Below are 21,028 nucleotides of genomic sequence, written 5' to 3'. Positions count from 1 at the left end.
AGAGTCCATCAGGGTGAACACACACCTCTTCTGTTACTGATAAAAATGAGGTTCAATGGACTAGGCCCAGACGACTGTTCTCTATCAGAAGATACCCCAGGCTAACCCACAGCATCGATCAATGCTTTTTATAATTCATCATCAAAACCTGAAGGCAGAGGTGCGACCACAGATTCCAGCTCATACGTAGACACAGCAAGTATCAACAGGATTTGTGGGCGCTGACAAAGAAGGAAAAAGAACCACGTTGTGTTTACTGAGCATGAAGTCCAGGGCTGCACGGGGATGGGTGGGGGGTGGGAGTGGGACAGCGCCCCTGTCCACAGGAAGCCAGGACAACAGCCACACAACACAGACAGGCCCGGCGAGGCAGACCCTACCAGGGGCCGAGCCCCATCGGGTGGGGAGCGGATGGTGCGTTGTAATGGGAAGACACGGTGTGACCCTGGCCAGCCACTGGCTTTTTAAGTCTGCTTCCTCTGACAAATCAAAACTTGGCTCACTGGCCTTTTAGGTCCCTTCCTGCACCACACGTGGGACTCCAGGACCTGTGTCTATCGAATGGGGACAGGAGTACCTCAGCTTGCCGTCCTCCAAACACCATCAGAGCACGTCCACCAGGGAGACCCGTTAGTTCTACTCGGCCTTCCTTGAGGCCACCTGCTCACCACTGGGAAGGAGGGGCCCTGAGTAATTCACTGGCCAGCAGGTCACGTTAATTCCGTGTGGACCTCTGGGACCCCTGGGGTGGCCTGTGGTCAGGGCAGTGTGCTTGAGAAATGGCACGAACTGAAACGTCAGCACAGGGCTGCCCCTTGGCCACATCAACTACACGTCCACAGAGGAGGCAGAGGGTTGATGTGCAGGGCCCCTCAATAAAGACACGAGAAAAGGGAGGCCCAGAGGCTAAATGACTTGCCCAAAGTGATGGGGTTGTGGCAAAATCAGAGGGAGGGCAAGGGAGGGAAGATGGAAGGAGAGGGAGGGAGGAAGAAAGGAGGGGTGGGGAGCTTGCACATAAGCCCGGGTGGGAATGAAGCATGCCACCTCCTCGCTTTCCTGCGAGCACCAATGGCCATCACTCCCTGGCCCAGGGACGCCCCCAGCCTGGCCACCCCCATGGCCCTGCCTCCTCCCAATGGACCAGCAGTGGACATCGATCCACAGTCTGCCGGCTCAAAAGAGCGAGCCAGCCCAACCCTCCTCTTCTGAGAGCTGGGAGCTGGGAAATGCACACGTGGTCCAGGGGCAGGTCCTGCACTGGACAATTGTGCCTTGGCTGCGGCCATTCCTGGGCCAGGTGTGCGCTGGGTGAGCCACAGAGGCCGAAAGGAGAAACACGGGTGGGGGAAACATGCGGTTCTTGAAGAGCAGCTTAATTTCTCAAATTCCGGTTCGTGGGTCCTTCCAGATCTCCTGTGCTTCGTCTCTGAATCTTTGTGATAATCCTCCCGTTTCCTTGTCGAGCAAGTCTGAGTGTGTATTTGACTGTTTTTTATCTTTGAGAGCCTCCTGAGACACTGGCTCCATTTGTACAGAGGAGGAAACTGAGGGCCAAGGAAATTAATTTACGTAAAGTGCTGATATGCTCAGAACTGAAATTCGGTTATATTTACAAAACAAGACCAAAGCTATAAGCTCTTTGCAGAGACATGTTTCTAACTCGAGTGTGAAATACGTTCTCTCTGCCCTTCCTAACTTGCAGCCCGCCCAGTCAATTTTAAATAATGAACTCACAAAGCCGGGGAAAGTCCAGCCAGAGAGATAGGAAGACGTGGGGTGGGATTTGTGATTAGACTGGAAATTTCTTCCTAAGTCTAAGCAGGTTGTAGCAAGAGATTGGTAGCCTCTTGAAACAAACCCTGGTGGAATCCTTCTTCACTCACACCTTTTATCTCCAATGCCTCAAGTACATCAAAACTTTCTCATTGTCCTCATGACATATCTGCTTTAAGGAGGGTGAAAAGGCAGGCTAGTTAGGAGGCCAAAACACAAGGCTTTTTAGAACACGTAAATGCTATTTTTAGTCTAATGTGTGGCTAGGGTACAGCTTCAGGTTTCTGTCATTTTGGGGCTCACGACCTCATGCATAGTCAGTGGCAGCCCTGTACTTAAGGAGCAGCAGCATATGAAGTACTGTACTGCAGTGGTCTTGACAGAGGCTGAGAGATGTCTCAGGTTGACACATAGCTACGGGGTTCCCCTCTCTGTGCTCCTGGGTCACCCGCTGACAACTGTGAGGTCAGACCTGTGGACAAGAAGGGGTTCTATCTACAGGGTGATCTGACCATAAGTTAATTCCTAACTGGGTGGATCATGGTGGGTAGTCACACCCCTGGCATATCCCTTCAAGAAAAAAGTTTCTTTGCCTCAAGCAAGCCCTGTCCACTGTTTCTGTGCACACACCTGTGCAACGCCTCTTTTTCAGACCCCTCAGAAGCAAAACTACCCTCGAGAGAGCACATCATTTGGTTAAGTATCCTGGCATCTACTCCCCGGCCTGGCTTTCTCCTACCTGTGTGTCGTCTTCCTCACGTCCCCTCCTTAAGTCCAAATGCAACAAGAAGCTGCAAACTGTTATTCCAATGGAGCATTTTATTCAGTCTGTTGAGATTTTGTTTCCAGGTGGATCCTCTGTTTGGCTCCAATACATTTTTATAAAAATTCTCTACAGGTGTGGACGTTCTTACGTCGACAGACCTTACCCCAAGAGGCGCCCATGCAGGCAAAGAACCAGTGCTTCCAGGTCACCTGGCCAGTGACAGCCCCCGCAGGCCTGGATGTCATGATGTTAAGGGCACTGGCCTTCCTCCATCTGTCCAAGCACATGTGAAAGCCAGGACCTCCCCTACGTACAGGCTGGAGCCCAATTCATACCTCCAAAGTAAACGAATTAGTGGATGCCAGGGGCTGAAGGCAGGGGGCACTGGGAGTAACCAACCAATGGACGGGAACGTTCTTCTGGGGTGATGACAAAGTTTGAAACCAGAGAGTGGCCATGGTTACACAACACTGTGGCTGTAGTAAGGGCCAGCGAATTGTCCCCTTTGAAACAGATAATTGGGTAGTATGTGAACTTCACATCAGAAAAACAAACAACAAAACCCATACAATCAGAAAAGTTGGGCGATCCCCAGCCTGAAAAGTAATGTAAGAGCAAGAATTTGTCAGTGATTCTCATGTGGTGCAGACAGAGGGTACCCTGCCAGCTACCTCTACAAAGAGTGGGTGAGTCCAGGTCATTGAATGGCACAGTTCTTTAAGATCACCCAGCTCATTTCCTAATTGCATCCTCGACTTTCAAGTAAACTTATTGTTCAAAGAGAAAAACATCTAATTTCATCTACTTTAAAAATTAGCTGTGTGGCTCACGCTTGTGGCTGGAAATTCATTTCTGTTGGCAGGTGCTGGCCACGGGGACCCTTGCCCACCTAGCTCCTGCTCTCTCCTGGGCGCCAGGTAAGGGAGGTAGCAGGGACGGAGTGGCCTGGGGCACACAGACTCAGACTCCAGGCCTGGGCTTTGCTACTTGTTAACGATACTCCCCTGATCTTGGCCTCTGAGCCTCATCTATAAAAGGGCAAGACGCAGTGCCCCAGGGATGGAGTGTCCTGAGCTGGAGCTCCCACCTTGACCGGCACCGGCAGAGCCCTGGGACCCAGCCTGGGTCTCCCCTCCGAGCTCCTTCCTGGGCTGGCATGCTCCCCAAGGATTGGGTGGGTCAAGTTCCGTTCTATCCGGGCACACCTGTCTTCACACTGGTCTTAGTGACGGGAACTGGGGTCAACACCATTCCTGCTCCCTCACTGGGTCCATCTCTTGACAGCAGCAGCCACGGGCGCTTAATAAACTGTTACTGATGGGGATTCACAGCGGGATCAGTAACAGGTTAAGACCATCACTGGGAGGTGCAGGGATTACATGCAAATCCAGGCACCAAGCAAGCCTCTGGACATAGAAACTAAAACCAACTCCATCTCACAATGAAGTTGAGACAAATCAGATCTTGAAACACAGAGGGGCCGGCCCGGTGGCTCAGGCAGTTAGAGCTCCGTGCTCCTAACTCCGAAGGCTGCCGGTTCGATTCCCACATGGGTCAGTGGGCTCTCAACCACAAGGTTGCCAGTTCAATTCCTCGAGTCCCACAAGGGATGGTGGGCTGCGCCCCCTGCAACTAGCAACAGCAACTGGACCTGGAGCTGAGCTGCGCCCTCCACAACTAAGATTGAAAGGACAACTTGACTTGGAAAAAAGTCCTGGAAGTACACAGTGTTCCCCAATAAAGTCCTGTTCCCCTTCCCCAATAAAATCTTTAAAATAAATAAATAAATAAATAAATAGTTAAAAAAAAGGTTGTCTGTACTGAAGGCGTACAGATTTAAAAAAAAAAAAGAAACACAGAAAACACTGCATGTATGTTTCGGGGGTGGGGGGGGTGGAAAGACATAAAAATTGGCCAAATGTGTCAAGATTCCCCCCTTTTTGTTTCCATAGCCAGTGGATGGTCTCTTTAAATGCTGTGAGACACACGGGTCCACTCTGCCAAGGCAGGTAAAAGTGCATCTCCCTCGCGACGTTCCCAGGAGCCCTTTATGCTGAGATGGAGACAGAGGGCACCGCGTTGGCTCATCTCCAGATGGCCAGGCCCCATCCCACCCTCCTGTTTCCTCTTCCCAGACATTCAGCAGCTCTGGTAACTCTGTCTCAGTGCCAGAAAAAGGAAACCACATAAACGACACCCAGGGAACTGCCAGAGCCAAGGAGGGGCCACAGGCAGGGCCCCTCCATTAACCTCCTCCTGCCCTGCTCAGGATGGGGCCTGCACTGGGCAACCTGTGCCCCGCAGATCCAAAGGTGAGACCATGGGGGCGAAAGGAAGCCATTAGCAACCTGCTCGTATCAGGTTGACCTAGAGAGAAGAACCCAGCTGCATACTTGTGTTTGACTCCAGGAACCCCAGCTTCCAGCCAATGCCCAGCCAGAAGAATGTTAGGAATGTGGCGGAGACCCAAACAGACCACAGCCTCCAGGGAAGGGGGTTGCTCTCGGAAGGCAAGGCTGGCCTGAGGCTGCTTCCTGGACAGAGGTATTTTAAGTCTCTGAGACCTCAGTGGGTGAGGATTGACCTGGGACCCAAACATTCCCGAATTCCTCACTTCACTATTAAAAGCCCCCAGGTCATAACTGGAGTCCCAAGCATTCTTTCACTCTAAAGCACAGGGGGTCCTGCTTGCAAGATATAAAAGGTGGGGAGAGGAAACTGTTGGGACAAAAACCAATCACCTTCCCCCCATGAGGACGGCAGATACATATGATTTTTAAAAAAGAAAAACCTGAAAAAATTCCACTGGCTGCCCAATTTGGAATGGCTTTTATTATTCAAACATGACCCTGAAAAGACGCAGCCTCTGAGCTGTTTCCTCTGAAGTCCCCCCAATGACCCAGGGTTATGCAAATGTCCATTTTAAAGGCAGTCCAGTGCTTTCACCTGAGGAGGAAAGGCTCTGTTGTTTTTATACACAAGAAGGCAGCACCATGTGACTCAGAAGCTCTTAACCCAACTGACTTTACAAAAGATGGTTTCCTTCTATTGCAAAGAACAGCCAAGAAAATACCCGAGAACATTCTAGCAGGATATGCTTTACTCTTTCCTTTCTGCTGGGATTTCCAAAAGCCTCCAGTTATGTCTCATGAACCACCTAGTGTTTCCTTTTAACATTTTCTGCTATTGTATTCCAAGGACAAACGCTTTCCCAGAGCCCCAGCGGGGCTGACCCGGAACCAGGGGGCCACATGGAGCTCCCCAACTCCCATCTCGGCACTGCTGGCCATTGTCTGGGAACTCAGAACCTCTTACGTTATAAGAGTAACTGCTTTGTGCAGGCACGACAGGACCGCCAGTCTGGGCTCTGTCCCGTGGTTGTCAGGGTGGAGAACGAGCTGCCCATCTGGTTTCTGGGTAGAGTGAGAAGGTTCCATTGGTGGCAACAGAAGGGAAAGTCACAGAAAGTAAACAGAAACGAGAGACTCTTCTGGGAATTCTCCTGTGCCAGGCACGACGGTGACATCTGACCTTCCCGTGCGGAGGGCATGGAGAGCTGACCAGGATGTGAAGACAGAGCCGTGAGGGAGATGTTTGCAGCGCCCTAAAAGACCAAGCAGGCCACTGGCAGCTTCTGGAAGCTACTTCGCCCTCCTGAGCTGCTGTGCACACACATGGAACCCATCTCCCTACACGGGTCTGTGCTTCTCGGTTGCGACCCAGCCCAGGTACGGCGACTCGGTCAAACTCCCTGGCTGCATCGCTTACCTACAGCAGGCCACCAGCTCCCTGACGTCAGAGGCAGGGTCCCGGGACCCAGCCTTCCATCCAGAAAAGTAAGGAGATGCTGCAAGACAAAAACGGGAAACATGGCTAAGATTCAGTCTCGTTCAGCTGAAAACCTCATCTCTGCGCTTTCCCTCCAAGGCTCGTCCACATCTAGAGTAGACTGTATTCTGCACTGAGTTTACCTGGTAAGGTGAGGACAGCGGTGGACGTGCCATGTGGCACTCAGATGCCCCTTCCATCCCAACTGCTGGGAGAGTGGCCTGCAGGACCCTTTCCTAAAGTGCCCTTCCTGGGGCAGCCATGCAGGGGTGAAGAAGCGGCCCCTCACCCTGCTGCCTCCCAGGGTCCGAGCTCTGCTCAGACAGCACTGCAGCCCCACTTTCCCTCTGCCCGCCCCTCCTCCCGTGGGTGCTGACCCCAAGAGTGCTCCCTAACAGACATCTTCCACGGCGACGTGTGTCAGAGTTGGCTTCCCGGGGAGCCCAGCCTGCAACATGGGCTTTTTTGTTATTTTCCCCCCCAATGCTGTGTCTTCCCTCACCTGCCGTTACAACAGAATCCTTTTATCAGCTGAACCCTGAAGACGCACTTCAGTCACCTTGGCAGAAGTGGGGCTCCCTCCCCCCAACACCGGGTCCCTAGGAGGGCGCGCGAGTCCCACGGCACTAACATGAGAAGTACAGAACCAGATGGATGCCTTAAAGGGGCTTGAACTTTACAATGACGAGAAGCGGGACTGAGGGTCACCCTGTGACTCCCCTCTTAGCCACCTGCAGACAGACAGGCGTCTGGACAGGGTCACAGAGGGGCTCTGGCACTTTAGAGGAGCCCTGGACCTGGTCACGCTATAAAGGGGAGGCTGTAAAGGGGAGGCGGGAATCCCATTCTGGACACCTTCCCGACATTAAGACACTCGGACTGCGTTGGTTTCCCTGCTGGAACAGACAGCCCAGAACTGACCCTCTTCTGTGTACATATTTCATGTACAATTAAAATGAGTATCGCAAGAGGACACGGACTATTCCCTGTGATGCTGGGGCAGCTGGCTAGTCTTGGGGACACTGTGTCCCCCTGGGGCTTCAACAGGAAAATGAATTCCAAAGGTACAGAAAGGTGGGAGGAAGGGAAGGGGATAAACTAGAAGGAAAACCAAGCTACCCTGTTTCCCCGAAAATAAGACCTAGCTGGACAATCAGTTTTAACGCGTCTTTTGGAGCAAAAAGTAATATAAGACCCAGTATTACATTATATTAATTATATTATATTAATTATATTATATTACACCTGGTCTTATAGTAAAATAAGACCGGGTCTTATAATTGTTGCTCCAAAAGACGCATTAGAGCTGACTGTCTGGCTAGGTCTTATTTTCGGGAGACACGGTAGCACAGATGCAGTTGTGCCAGTAAAGGCAGACCTTCCAAATGTGCAGCAGTGACGGAAACCACACAGGTAAAGGGAAAGGCTCCATTACAGCCAATGAACTCTTGAAGATGGCAGCGACGTGAGAAAACATTCAAACATGACCAAAAGTTAGACCCCCGAAGGAGACAGGAAAACAGGGGCTGGGGACAGGAAACAAGGGGCCGTTGTCCATCCATCCCTTTATCTTGGACGCGTCTCCAGGGCCAAGATGACTCGGAATGTTCTGAGAACTCCAGAATGCTTGCGAATTCAGATTGGTAGGGACAGAGCCGCTGAGAACCTCACCAAGGTAAAGGGGGGAAAGGAACTGAAAAAGGCCTGAGGAAGTGAAAATATCACCAGAAGTGGCCTCTCAGAAGTGGGTTGATGGGTGTTTTTCTGTTTCCTCAGACTTCTCTGACTTTTCCAATTTGTTCTACCTTGTGTATGCATTTGTTTGTTTGTTTTTCCCTGATTTTTGAAAGTCACTCCTCAAAAGTCCCTATACCAGCCTAAGAACTTGGCTGTCTCCTTTCCTCTCTGCCCCAGCCCCCCAAATCTAGGATGGGGTGACGGGGGTCTCTAACCTGCATTCCCAACACTCTGGGCCTCTTCCCTCTGCACTGGTCCATCTGTGGGCCCCTCACGGATGGCGAGAGGCGGGCAGGGGGCTGGCGAGGCAGGCTCCTGGGTGTGCACCCCACCCCAGGCTGCCCAGCGCCCATCTCCCAGGCACACCGTGAGTGCTGGCTGAGCAGCTGCAGACTGCGACCTGGTCTTACCTGCAGAAAGCTGCCAGGTTTTCTCCCGTATGGAGCCTGGCACGTTCACTTTCACAGCTCATTTACCCGCCTTCCTCACTGCTGCTGAGCACGGAGGCGCTTAGCACTTTGGGGTAAGGGGCTTGCTAGGTCTGGGGCTTCTCACTCACTCCTTCCAGAGGACCACTTAAGGCAGGGGCTTTCGCTCTACCGCCCTCAGGCCCTGAAGCTGAGCCGTGTTTCCTTACAGGAACCCCTGGCAGGTCCCCGGATGGGGGTGCCCTGGTAAACTCACACCTCATACCCAGTACGGAAGGCCCCAGAACCGCCCAAGCAGGCCGGCTCAGAGATGTCCTGCTGGACTCTGGGCAGGGACAGAGGCACACACGGAGCTCTCTGCCAACTGGTGTGGGCATCGGGATGGGTAGGGGGTCTGGCTGTGAACAGTCAGGCCCGTGAGGTCCAGGGTGGGTGTAACAGGTGGACTGGTCCTGTCCACCTGCCCAGCTCCATGTTCTACCTCTCTGAAAGCCTCAGCTTTCTGCAAACACCAGCCTTCTTTCTTTTCTTAAACACCAGCTTTCCTGAGGGGAGAGCAGGCACCATCTCCTGGCCAAGCTCTTCTCCCGAGGGAGCTGTCATCAGGCCCCATTACCCCCACCGCCCAAGTCACAGGATTCAGTGTGGGTTCATCAAGTTAGAATACAGTCCCGAAGTCTGCAAGATGCCTCAGTCCCTGATTGAGTGTGTGTTTCAAGAAACATCAGCGCTGTCACTAGACCAAATTGGGGGGAAACCTCCAAGAGCCACAGAAGTGTCAAGAAGCGACGCTGAGAAGAGTCCGTCATCTGCAGGAGCCTCCAACACATGTGTCTTCTGTGAGAATGGCGTTGATGTTCTCTGCGCAGCTCTTAACAGCAGTTCTAACAACAGCTTACCGTCTCAGCTGATGCTAGAACCACAGAGAGTTTATCCTCCCCGAGGAGGTCTGCAAAGCTCAATGGATAAACAAACAACCAGAGGCTCACGAAACTTAAGACGGAAAGTCACATTCACACAAAGAGATGAACTCTGTCCTAAATACTCCTTCCAGGACAGTCACCAACAAGACACACACCCATTCCTTCCACTTCCCTTTGCTATGGATGGAACTGTCCGCCCCCTTCATATGTGGGAGTCCTAACCCCCGGTACCCCCAGAATGCGACCTTCTTTGGACATAGGGTCCTTACAGAGGTGATCAGGTTAAAACGAGGCCCCACCCTGGTATAAGTGGCATCTTCACAAAGGGGGAGTCTGGGGCAGACACACACAGGGGGAGTGCCATGGGGATATGAGGGCGGGATCGCTAAACCAAGGGACACTGAGGGTCCCAAGCAAACCAGCAGAACCCGGGGAGAGGCCTGGCACAATCAACCTCACAGCTTCAGAAGGAACCAACCCTGCCGTTACTCGATCTTAGACTTCCAGCCTCCACACCTGTGAGACCGTCAGTGTCTGCTGTTTCACCCGCCCAACAGGTCCATTGCCACGGCAGTCCTAGCAAACTAACACAATGTATCTACAAAATGGGCAAACGAATGCCCACGACTGCCCACCCCAGGAGCTGCTGTGCCAGCAGCAGATTTGAAAATGCTCTGTAAACTCTTTAGTCACCTCAACCAATAGGTTGGCTTGCCAGCATCAAGCCAGGAAGGGCGGGTCCTTGCTGCAGGGTACGCCTCTCGGGGCAGGACCTGCGTGCTTTCCTGAGGCCAGCAGACTCCTGCAACGTCACGCTTTGTTCCAACAGCCTCAGTTTGGGCTAAACGGCCTGAGCCACTCACGTGCCCAGCACGCAGCTCTTTAAGGCGGAGATGACGCAATGTCAGGGTGGCTCTGGGGAAACTGGGAAACTCCCAAGCCTACTCCTTAGGTTTGAAGGCCACCGTGCTGGATGCGTGTGGACACATCAGCCAAAGGGCCCTTCACAGCCCGCGTCTGCGACTGTCTAGACTGGAGGTCTCTCTGTGGCAGGAACGGGCTCCCCTTCCGGCCCCTACCATTCCTGAAAGTGTCCAAGGAGGACAAGAGGAGAAAGTAGAACCCAATACATTCTTGTCACAAACCGAAGGCAAAACTGTGGCCCGTGTGCCAAATCCAGTGTGTCACCTGTTTTGGTATGGCCCATGAACAAAGAACGTTTTTTTTTTTAAATAGTTGGGGGTAGGCGCGGAGATCAAAATTAAGAATACTATTTTGTGATGTGAAAATTACATGAAATTCAAACCGCAGTGTCCGTAAGTTCAGGTATTTGTCCATAGTTCTCCCTTCTGTGTGTGAGGACACAGAAACCTTTGGCCCACAAAGCTGAAAGTATTTACTGTCTGGCCTTTTGCAGAAAACATCTGCCCACCCCAGTTCTCTACCAGCCCGACTTATGCAGTGGGGCAAAGGTCAGGCTGCGGTGGGCAGAGAGAAGCACAGGACAGTGGGCATCACCCACAGGCGTGGGGCTGGATGTCAGAAGCACTGGCCAAGGTAGCAGGTGGGACAGGAGATGGCAACAGGGAAAGAAAGAAAAACAACAGCAAGGTGTGGCTAGAAATGGAGACAGACACGGCCCAAAGGGAAACTTCATCCATTCAAAACTGCTACCTGGAGCTGGCTCCAACCTTGAGAGGGGAGGCGCTCCTGGTCTCCTTCGGCAGCACAGGGACCCCCCCCACCCCCTGTGCTTATGCGAGTGACAATCAGTCCTTATGCGAGTGACACTCAGGACAGTCAGGAGCTCACGGCCTGGCTGTGGACCTCACCCTAAGGTTTTCATCGTTTATGGGAGAGATTCTAAGACAACCAGTTTACAAAACTGAGAAAATAACACTTGGGTAGACTGGCAACAGCCTTTATATTTCACGCTATCAAAATCAACACTATGATAACTGTTAACCAGAAAAAAATTCTGTCATGTGGTGGACGATACGGCCAAGTCAGCGTGGGTGACACCTCACTGACTGACGTGGCGGAATTTTCTCACACAGAAGAGAGAACGGGTTTACTTATCTTTCCTATAATTACGCAGCACGTCAAATTCTATACAGTATGTAGTAAGGAACATTCCTTCCTCTCTCCTGTGTTAAATCTACTATATTGAATATTATGCACAAAAGGGAGGGGCTTATTGAGAGAAACAGCCAGACACCCATAATGGCTTCATGACATGTCTATCCATTCACTCTACACATCTGTGGTTCCTACCTGGTACCTGACAGGGTATCAAGTCGGTGGTTTAATGCACTGTGTGTGGGGCATTTCTGGCTGTCCTTCCTCCCTGGGGGGAGGCTCCTGCTTGTCTGTGTGGGTGAAGATGACAGGCCCCGGCCGTTACTGAGCCCACTCTCTCTCTGGGGTACGTGGACTCCCACACCTGTGGCCAGAAGGCCGCTTCCCCCGCTGTGGGCTCCTGCTCCCTCTGGTTGGAGCTGGTAGGCCTGGTTACAAAACTGTTATGTATTTAATTATGCCATAAATGAATGACCACACCAGAGCAGCCTCCACAACCACCCAAGTGGGGTAATTCGGAAGGACCCCACAAAGGTGCATCACTTAGAAGCAGGCTGGCAAACCAGACCACATTAAACACTGGAGGAAAAAGTAATAAAACTCTAGTAAAGGGGATCAAATATATGGTGATGGAAGGAGAACTGACTCTGGGTGGTGAACACACAATGGGATTTATAGATGACGTAATACAGAATTGTACACCTGAGATCTATGTAACTTTACTAACAATTGTCACCCCAATAAACCTTAATTAAAAAAAAAATCTAGAAGAATTCTGGACTTGGACCTTCACCCGCGTCCTTACGTCACTGCTTGATTTTAAACTGGAAATCAAGAGGACGGATCCCATTTGTGGTTCCTGCAAGACTCTGCTGTCAAGCAAACCACGGTCAGAACAGACCTTCACCCAACGTTAGAAGGATTGGCAGATAAACATACATTTGGCTCCCTCTGCCTTTTTTCATTTTTATTTTTTATATCTTCTTCTTTTAGGCTTTGACTAACTTTTCCAGTTCACCGACCAGTTACTGCGGGACGTTCACCGTCTGCCCTGGTGCCCCATTCTGGGCTCAGTGGGGCTGGAGGTTCAAGTCCAATGTCATGACAATCACCGCGTATGAGCTGATGAAGGAGACCTGCCCAGGCAAGTCCTGAGGCTTTTGGTTCTGACCCCGTAACCTTCTCCCGTGAATAAATGGGGAGATGGCGGCTGCCTGTGTGCTGTCCAGGTGGTGGGGGCAGCCTGTGAACGGAGGACTTCTGAGATGACCCGACTCACACAGTGGGGTCCCATTTCAGCTCCTCCCTTTACTAGCTCCATAGCCTTTGCTAAATCACCTAACGACTCTGGGCCTCAGTTTCCTCAGGTATAATACAGGGCTCTCCAGACCATGAGGGAGTATCCCCACCGAATGTGGCTTTTTCTTGTTCTGTCCTTTCTCCTGGCCTGTGGGTCACATTGGGGGCAGGGACTTTGCCCTTTTCTTCTTTGAAACAGAAAGGACCCGATACTTGGTGCCAAATACACAGTAGAAACCTCAAAAACACGCTTGTGGAGTAAATGGTTGAGAACCTAGCTCCTTCCATTTGAATCTGGCGTGGTTCTCCACATTAGCAGGATCAGACTTGCCCCCGGAGGGCTGACTGAAACACGGGCTGCAGGTGTCTACCCGAGAGGCCAGGGGCCAGCCTGACAATGGGCATTTCTAACTTGCCCCCAAGTGAGGTTGAGGCTACTGGTCCCCGGACCACACTTTGAAAACCACTGGTATAATGCAGGATAATTGATAATGTACTTTTTTTCCATTTGTCGCTGGTTTTCACAACAGTGAGGGCAAGACAGGCCTCATCGTGCCCTCTAGCAGAGGAGAGAGCTAAGGCTCACCGGTTTCAATGACTGAAGATCAAGTGGGAAGCTGGGATCACACCCAACGTGGTGGCAAAGTCACTTTGATACACAGAATCGTGGTCAGATGCAAAGAAAACAAAGGAAGACTGAGCAGCTGCATGCAGTAAGGCAGGATATCTCCAAGTGAGGGCACAAATGCTGGAAGAGGTCCCAATGTCGCACTTCCTTCCTTCTTGCATGACAGAAGTTATAAAACCTCCCAGGTCTTTTAAAGAAGGAAGAAGTGAAATCTCCTGCCTGCACCAGATAAAGGGAGTTTCTGTGTGAGTCTCGGGAGAGGCCACAGAATAAACAGCCTCCCAACAAAGGTAGAAGAGGCTGGACATATTTAGGACAAGTTAGTGTGTGAAAGCTCAGACCCCATCTGAACACGGACTCGAATCCTGGCTGCGCCTCTGAAGCTGGGCCACCCATGTGCTGAGCGTTGGTGGGGTGGGGAATGACCCCGCCTGGTGCGTGAGTAATAGTGAAACAACGCTGCCGCCAGGGTCTGCACATGTGGGGTTCAAGTGCTGGTTCCTTTCTTCCAGAAGCCCCACAGCTACCCCTTCCTCAGAGTGTGTCCTCGAACGGAGAGCTGTCCCCATCTAACCTCTTGGATCTCCTTCCTGGAGGTTAAATCTTCACCCCAGTCACCTCTCACCCTAGCAACAGGGAAAGAGGGAAGAGTGGGAAAATTGCAACCTGATGCCACCCAAGACAGTCCTCCTGCCAACAGATACGACCTCCCTTCCACGCCTGACTGGTCCCAGACTGAGGCCCTCAGGAGCCCCCTTCCCCATTCAGCTTTGCAAAAGGGGCGCGGGGCTTCCACCTGCCTTCTGTCTGGACTGTGATAACACCCACAGTTCAGAAAACCTGGCCAAAGCAATGGGGCAAAGGGCAGAATGCTGATTTTATAAGAGCAAATGATTCCTAATTCATTAATCTATGTGTTAGACTCCCCACCCCCTCTTCAGACAACAAGCCATACTGTCAAAGAAACTGGGTCACAAACAGAATCACTGGAACAAACATTTTTCTGAAGCCAAGACCTGAAGAAAGTTGTAAGACGACCATTCTGTATTTTAAGACATTTCCCCCAAATGAATCCTTAGTTTCTAACCTCTTCATCGAGATAAGCACAGTGTTATCCAGAAATGTGAAGCAGTCTCCAACCTCAGGGACTATCCTACTTTGTAAACGAGATATTTTTAAAAATGCAATCTCAAAAAAAAAAAAAAGGTTTTTGTTTTTTTTTAAACGCAAACTTGAAGAAGCCAATCCCATGGACGCTGTCCGCTGGGGTGGTATGCGTTTGGGGAGACGCTTCCTTCCATCGGTGGTCACACGAAGGGGTTGGGTGACCACGAAAGGGCACAGCTGCCCAGGGGGTCCTTTCCCTCATGATTAAGCTCCTAACTGCAGGTTGAAATGCGCGTGAAATCGGGTCCTGGCCAGAACACAGCAGTCCAGGGTGTGACGAAGGGACAGGAGAGGCAGGTTCTGTCCAACCCCTCGCTTCCCACGGAGCCATGAGGACCTATGTGGTTAGTCTCTCTGCTCTAGATGCGGACTTACTCTTACCTTCATCACAAGCCACCGTCAGCTGGCAGGAAAGGGTAACACCACTGTCAGTGCAGTGCAAGCTTTCTGGGCGCTGCTCACCTGGCTTCGAGGGACAAGGGCTTCATTCAACCCATCACCGTCATCTCACAAATCTTCACTCGGGCTCTGTTCCTTCTAAGCCACAGAGGGGCTGACAAGATAACTAAAACACGTGGGTCCTGCACTCTAGAAAGCAAGGGAAAGCAGGTACCTAAATATCACACCAGGCTGAAAACAGAAGACAGCAAGATATAAAGCTGCTCGGAGGAGAACAGAACAAGATGGAGAAGGGGCTCCTGGGACAAGGCGAGGGACCACCTCGGCTGACTGGGCTCTAAACAGGTGTCAGGAGAGGATGCCACACAGGAGTCCAAAGTCCCACTGCGGTGAGGGGCACGTGGTCTCTGTGCCCCCCCATGCCCACCCCCGAACACCTGAGCTTTCTCCGACGTTCTGAGCGCCCTCTGTCTCCCTGGTGGCTGACAGTTCTTACCACAGACCATGCCAGACGCCTCCGTTCTTGTGGGATGGGGCTGAAATACATGCCTTTCTCATGACCCCCAGGGAAGCCAAGCCGGGATTTCACAAAGACGCCGTATGGAATCCACGTACAACCAGTGACTCCTGCCAAGATCCTCTCTATACGGGTGGGTGCAATCTGTCAGCCCCCGCCCCCCACATCCCAGCCCCCAGCCCTCACTCTGCCTGCAGGAACACACCACACTCCCCAGGGCAGCGCTGGCGTCAGCGCCCCAGCCTCCAGCCCTGCAGAGGGACGATTCTGAGGAACATGCTCATTGTTCCTCAGGAGGGTCCCCAGAGGGTCTCCCAGTCCCGGTGCCAGGAGCTCAGTGCCTCACCCGCTGCTACTTTCGCCCTTTCTCATCTCACTCTCCCAGTCCCAGTTCCTTCCTCCTGCTTCGGGAGCCCACCTCTCCCAATATATCAGCCCCCGAGTCCTGGCCCCAGGCGTGGCCTTGGGGGTCCCCAACCAGAACAGATGGCAAATGTGAAATGGGCACTAGACGCTGGGCTTCTTGGACAAGTCACACACACAGCTGGGTGATACCAACGGGTACTTTGGGTCAGCTCTGGGCAAAGCCATGGGCTACTGGACAATGTTAAATAGTCCCAATTTAGAAAGCCAAGGAAATACTCTGTTCCATCAATAAGATACATTTATACTCGGCTAAATCTGGAGAAAAGCAAAGGGTATTTATACTGCAACTGACATTTTTACATTCAAAATATATAAATTCTGTGGCTCCCATGCAGGCTAGAGGCCACGAGCGCTCACGGTTCCCAAGGAATTCTGACTCCCCGCTGGGCCTGGATCCTGGTTCAGGGCCCAGGGTCCCAGCCCACACATCAGCAGGAAGCACACTCCACCCTCAGAGAGAGCCACGAATTATGACCTCGAGTCACTGACATTTGGGGCTCTGCTCAAATGTCACCAGGCCCCTGTGTTACTTTCCTGGGCCTGCTGTCACAAATTGCCACAGACCTGGTGGCTTAAAACACAAATTCATTCTCCTACAACCTGGAGGCCAGAAATCTGAAACGGTCTCACTGGCAGGTGTGGTCCCTTCTGGGGGTCCTAAGGAGAGAACCCACTTCCCCGGCGTTTTCATGCTCTGGTGGCACCCGGATTCCTGGCTCGCGGCCCTTCCTCCATCCTCAAAGCACAGCTCTCTAATCACATGGCCTTCTCCTCTGTAGTCAGCTCTCCTTTTGTCTCCTTCTTGAAATGACACTTCTGGTTACATTATATTTAGGGCCCCTCCGAATAATGCAGGGTAATCTCTCCATCTCGAGCTCCTTAAATTAAAAACCTCTGCCGAGTCCCTTTGGCCATAGAAAGTAACAGTGACAGGTGCTGAAGATTAGGGTCTGCATATCTTTGGGTTGGCCATTGTTCAATCTATCACACCGCTGTGGAAAACAGCCGGGCTTCCACTCCCCTCTCTCTCTCCTGGCTTCAGCTGTCACTCGTGACATTCTTTGTCTATCATTCGTTCATTTCCTTTCTCTTCCACCAGAATAAATGCTTTCTGAAGGCAAGGACTTCGTTCTGTTCACCCAGAACCAGCTGGAATCAGCAGGCACTCAGGAAATTGCTATGGAATCCCCCCAAGCAGTCAGACTCCGTTTCAGTAACAAACGCACCTGTCGGGCCGGGGGCAGGACACAGCCTGTGTCACGCCCTGCTGTAGCTCGGTCCGCAGGCCTGCACCCAGCACCCAGTAAGATGCCCCGTTAGCAGGACCTGGTTCCTGAGCATGAAGCCCCCGGTACCTGCGACCTGCAGCTTGGTTTTGGAGCCACTAGATCTACTGCGTCCCACCTGCCTCTCTCCACCTTCCCGCTGGCTCACCTTCGGTGCATGCCTTCCCCTGCTCACAGATGCAAAGTGCCTGCTTCCTCTTGCCACCTGCCCACCTGGAAGCCTAGCCCACCTCCAGCCTCCTTAGCACCCGCTGCCAATTCCCTTCCCTCTGGCCTGCTCAGCAGCCCCACCCGAAACCCCTACACACATCCCACCTCAGGACCCTCCCAAGGCCCAGCTCCCACCCGCCTGACTCCAGGTGTCAGCAACACCTCTCCCTCTCCCACTGAAGGACAGCACTTCCAGCAGGCCGGCGCAGGTGAGCTCACGAGGCCCCAGTTCCCTGGGGAGGAGTCCCTGCCGAGCTCGAGCACTCATGCTCTCTGGGGAAGGTGATGGGTACATTTTCCAGTGCCCTCCAGCTCCTGGGCTTTGCCTCCGACAGACCAGGAGGGCTTGCGAGCCCTGACTGCAGTCTGAGAGCTACATGAAGCTGGGCAGGCTGTGCACCTGGCAGCACATGCTCCATCCTCCATCAGGTGGGCACAGCACATTCCATGACCCGGGATCGCAGGCTTTACTACGGCAGGGACAGCAGCCAGCCCAGTGCCAGCGCCGGGAGACGTCCAAACACAGAAGTGGACAAACCTAGGGAAGCTACAGGTCTGCCCACAACTGCTACCAGCCAGCTCTTGGGAGACGTCCAGGCACCCCAAGAAAACAAGATCACAGATGGCAAAGTACGGTTGGAGGTAAGAGGGGGATTCAGTTCAGACACACAGCAATTTTACTAGTATAAGTATGTCCCAAAGAGTCAAATGTGCCTGGCTGTCCTGCAGTTTTATTTGCTAAACCTGGCACTCTGGAGGGGAGGCACGGGGTGGACCCCCAGACTGGGCCAGTCAGAGGGGTTTCCCAAGATTTCCGGCCTCAAGGAGAGAGGTGGGCAGTGGCCTGGGGGGGAAGAGGGGTGGTCAGGAGCCAAGTCCAGGTGGGGCTAAGGCTTACTCCCTCCAGAGTTCACTAACACACCTGTCCTCTCCATGACACTCACTTCCCATCAAAGGACTTTTGAAAAAATAAAGTATTTCTTGCTAGCTATGAAAAAGGGTTGTTTCGATAATATTTTTCCATTCCAGCATAGCTCTGCAAGAATTCAAACAAAGCAGCAGCGCTCAACTACAAAGATTGCCATGGAAACAGATCCCCTCCATCTGACAAGCAGGACCTCACCTCCCATCCCACCAGAAACCCACTGCAGACTGACCAGAAGAATCCTTGTGAAAACAAACACAAACGACTGAATGGCAGGAAATGTAGCAGCTCTTTCTAATTTTAACTTTCTCCAGGAATGCATTCCCTCTAAGTGGCTGGGGCGTTCTCCCCAGGCCCCACATTCCTTCAGTAAAACCAGCCACCTCCAGAGTCCACAACAAAATGCAGATTCAAAGTGGCTGCCGGCTGGCGGGGAAGGATGGAGCCCAAGGTGCAGTGTGGACTCAGTGATTTTCTCCCAAATGACCGGGAGACCAAAGCGTGCTATTTGAACAGGAAAGCACGCCCAGACTGGAGGGGGACAGAGCGCTGACTCCGCCTCAGAAAGGCAGTGCCAGAAGGTTACAATAAGCAGGAGCCCGTTTCCCAGGCACGATGCCAGACAGGAGCACAGCCAGAACTGGGAACACCTCAATAACAAGCCTGCAGATTACCCCCGCCCCCCAGGATTCATTGGGTTTTTACAGCCCACGTGGGCAAGCGACAAACTGGGAGGCAACATTTGCAATGCTCATAGCCAAGAAGGGCTCGTTTTCCAGAAAATTCAAAGAACTCCTACCAGTCAATAAGAAAAATGAGCAAAAACCATGAAAAGGATCTTCGCATCAGAAGGAACCAGAATAGCCAATAAACATCAGTCTGTAGTTAATAATACGGAAAGCATAAAAGCAGGTCGGATGCCCTCTGATATCCACCAGGCCCCCTTCTGCCCCCCAGAGTGAAAGGTCAGCTGAGGGCTCAGCTCCCTGCCACGTGGGCCTCTCTATATGGCCGCTGGCTGCATCAAAACCAGCAAGACAGCAAGTCTGTTATCCAGAAGGAAGCTATCACCTTATGTAACCTCGTCACGGAAGTGCCATCCATCACTTTTGATGAATTCTATCAGTCAGACGCAGGGTGCCAGGCCAGCCAGATCAGGGAGGTGGGGACCCCCGGGGGCCGTAGTGGACATAGGCAGCCACAAACAGGGCACGGGGCCATTTACACCGAAGTTAAAACCATGAAACACAGTGACATTGCATCGGGACACAATGTGTATGGGTGATGTGGTAAAAACTAGAAAATCCAGGCTAGGGACGACCTTAAATGCGTTACGCATATTAGATCAAGCCCCTTTGCAGGGGGAGGGGGGAGAGGCAGGTGAGAGGGAGACGGGTTGGGCAGGGGCATCAGGAACCTCAAAGTGAAGGGTGAAAGTCCACTGCTTGGCTGGGGAGCGGCTATACAATCCACAGGAGTGTTACTGGTTTCGGGATTTTCTGTTCACCCCAAATATTTTCAAGCACTACTACTATCTCAAGATTTAGGGGCCACAGGATTTGGCCCCTGGGCCCCATGGAACAGTCCGGACAGGCGCCCTGCACACTGCAGGACCTCGGAAACCCACCGTCTCCTCACGCACCCGGCCCTGCAAAGGAACAGACCAGCTCCGACCTGCAAGCAGGCCCTCCACCCCGGAAACACTTGTCTTCCTCCACGCCAAACCAAATGCGAAGGCCTCCAGCGTTACCTGGCAGCCTTCTCCTCCCAGGCTGGGTGACGACTCCCGGAATCTGCCCCACCCCTTGCCCGCTCCTGTTCCTCCCGTTCCCGTAATTAAAGGCGCGGGTTGTGGACTCTATAACTCTCAGTCTCTCCTCTTCTCCTCATTAGCCCAGGGCTCCCCTCCAAGGCCTCGAAACGCCCTGCGCTGGGGGGTTTGTCCTTCTCGAGGCATCTGAGAACGAGAGCCACTGATGGCTGCATGTTGGGAGCCACCCAGACCACATCCTGTTTGGCTTCAGCACTGACTCAGTCATGCCAGGACCGCGGAACAAAAGAACCTTCTGCACAGGCTCACGGGAGGCAGGACGCCTGTGGTGGGAAGGCGGCCAACCAGGGCCCACGGGTGGGTCAGGGGCACAGACGGCCCAAGCACACGCCAGCTCAGCCTCAGGGTTTGTGGGGCGCGAGGAAAGGGTGTCTGGTTCCTACAGCCCACGGATGAAAGCAGGGCCGGTGCCCAGGGCCCTGCATTTTGCCTACCCCTCTACACTCCAACGCCTCAGACTCCCAAACACTGCGGAATGAATGACTGACAAAGCACTGCCAGGATGGAGTGAGGAAACGCAAACCATAAACGGATCGTGAGTGACGTGGAATTGCTTAGAGGAGGAAAGCAACCTCTTGTGAGGCCTTCCCTGGAAGTCCAGCACCGAAAAACCAGGGCTCCTCTAGAAAACTCCCCACAACTGCACAGCCGGCTCCTACTGAAGAGCTGAGGGCGGGACCAGAGGGGCGTTTTCTCTAACATGCGTTAGGCGCGTAAGGAACCTGGATGGGGAATGTTGTGGTTTTTAACTGAAGCGGGCTGACAGTCTCCGTGGGGGACAAGGTCTGTTTGCCCGCATTTGA

At 52.6% G+C, this 21,028-nt stretch overlaps 1 protein-coding gene across 5 annotated transcripts in view; it reads right to left on the bottom strand.

Moving 5' to 3' along the window:
• Nucleotides 1-21,028, bottom strand: part of SH3BP4 (SH3 domain binding protein 4) — an 85,727-nt gene that overhangs the window by 41,549 nt on the left and 23,150 nt on the right. For 3 of the 5 annotated variants that reach the window (XM_074315406.1, XM_019739787.2, XM_019739789.2), the window contains one exon: nucleotides 6,311-6,389. The exons of the other annotated variants lie outside the window; for them this stretch is intronic. The gene's annotated coding sequence lies outside the window, so the exon portion shown is untranslated. The remainder of the gene's footprint in view (nucleotides 1-6,310; nucleotides 6,390-21,028) is intronic. 5 annotated transcript variants of the gene reach the window in all.

Source organism: Rhinolophus sinicus, linkage group LG01 (genome assembly GCF_036562045.2).
Source record: "Rhinolophus sinicus isolate RSC01 linkage group LG01, ASM3656204v1, whole genome shotgun sequence".
NCBI lineage: Eukaryota > Metazoa > Chordata > Mammalia > Chiroptera > Rhinolophidae > Rhinolophus > Rhinolophus sinicus.
The sequence above is the reverse complement of the archived record's forward strand: the minus strand, read 5'-3'. Positions and strand labels throughout refer to the sequence as shown.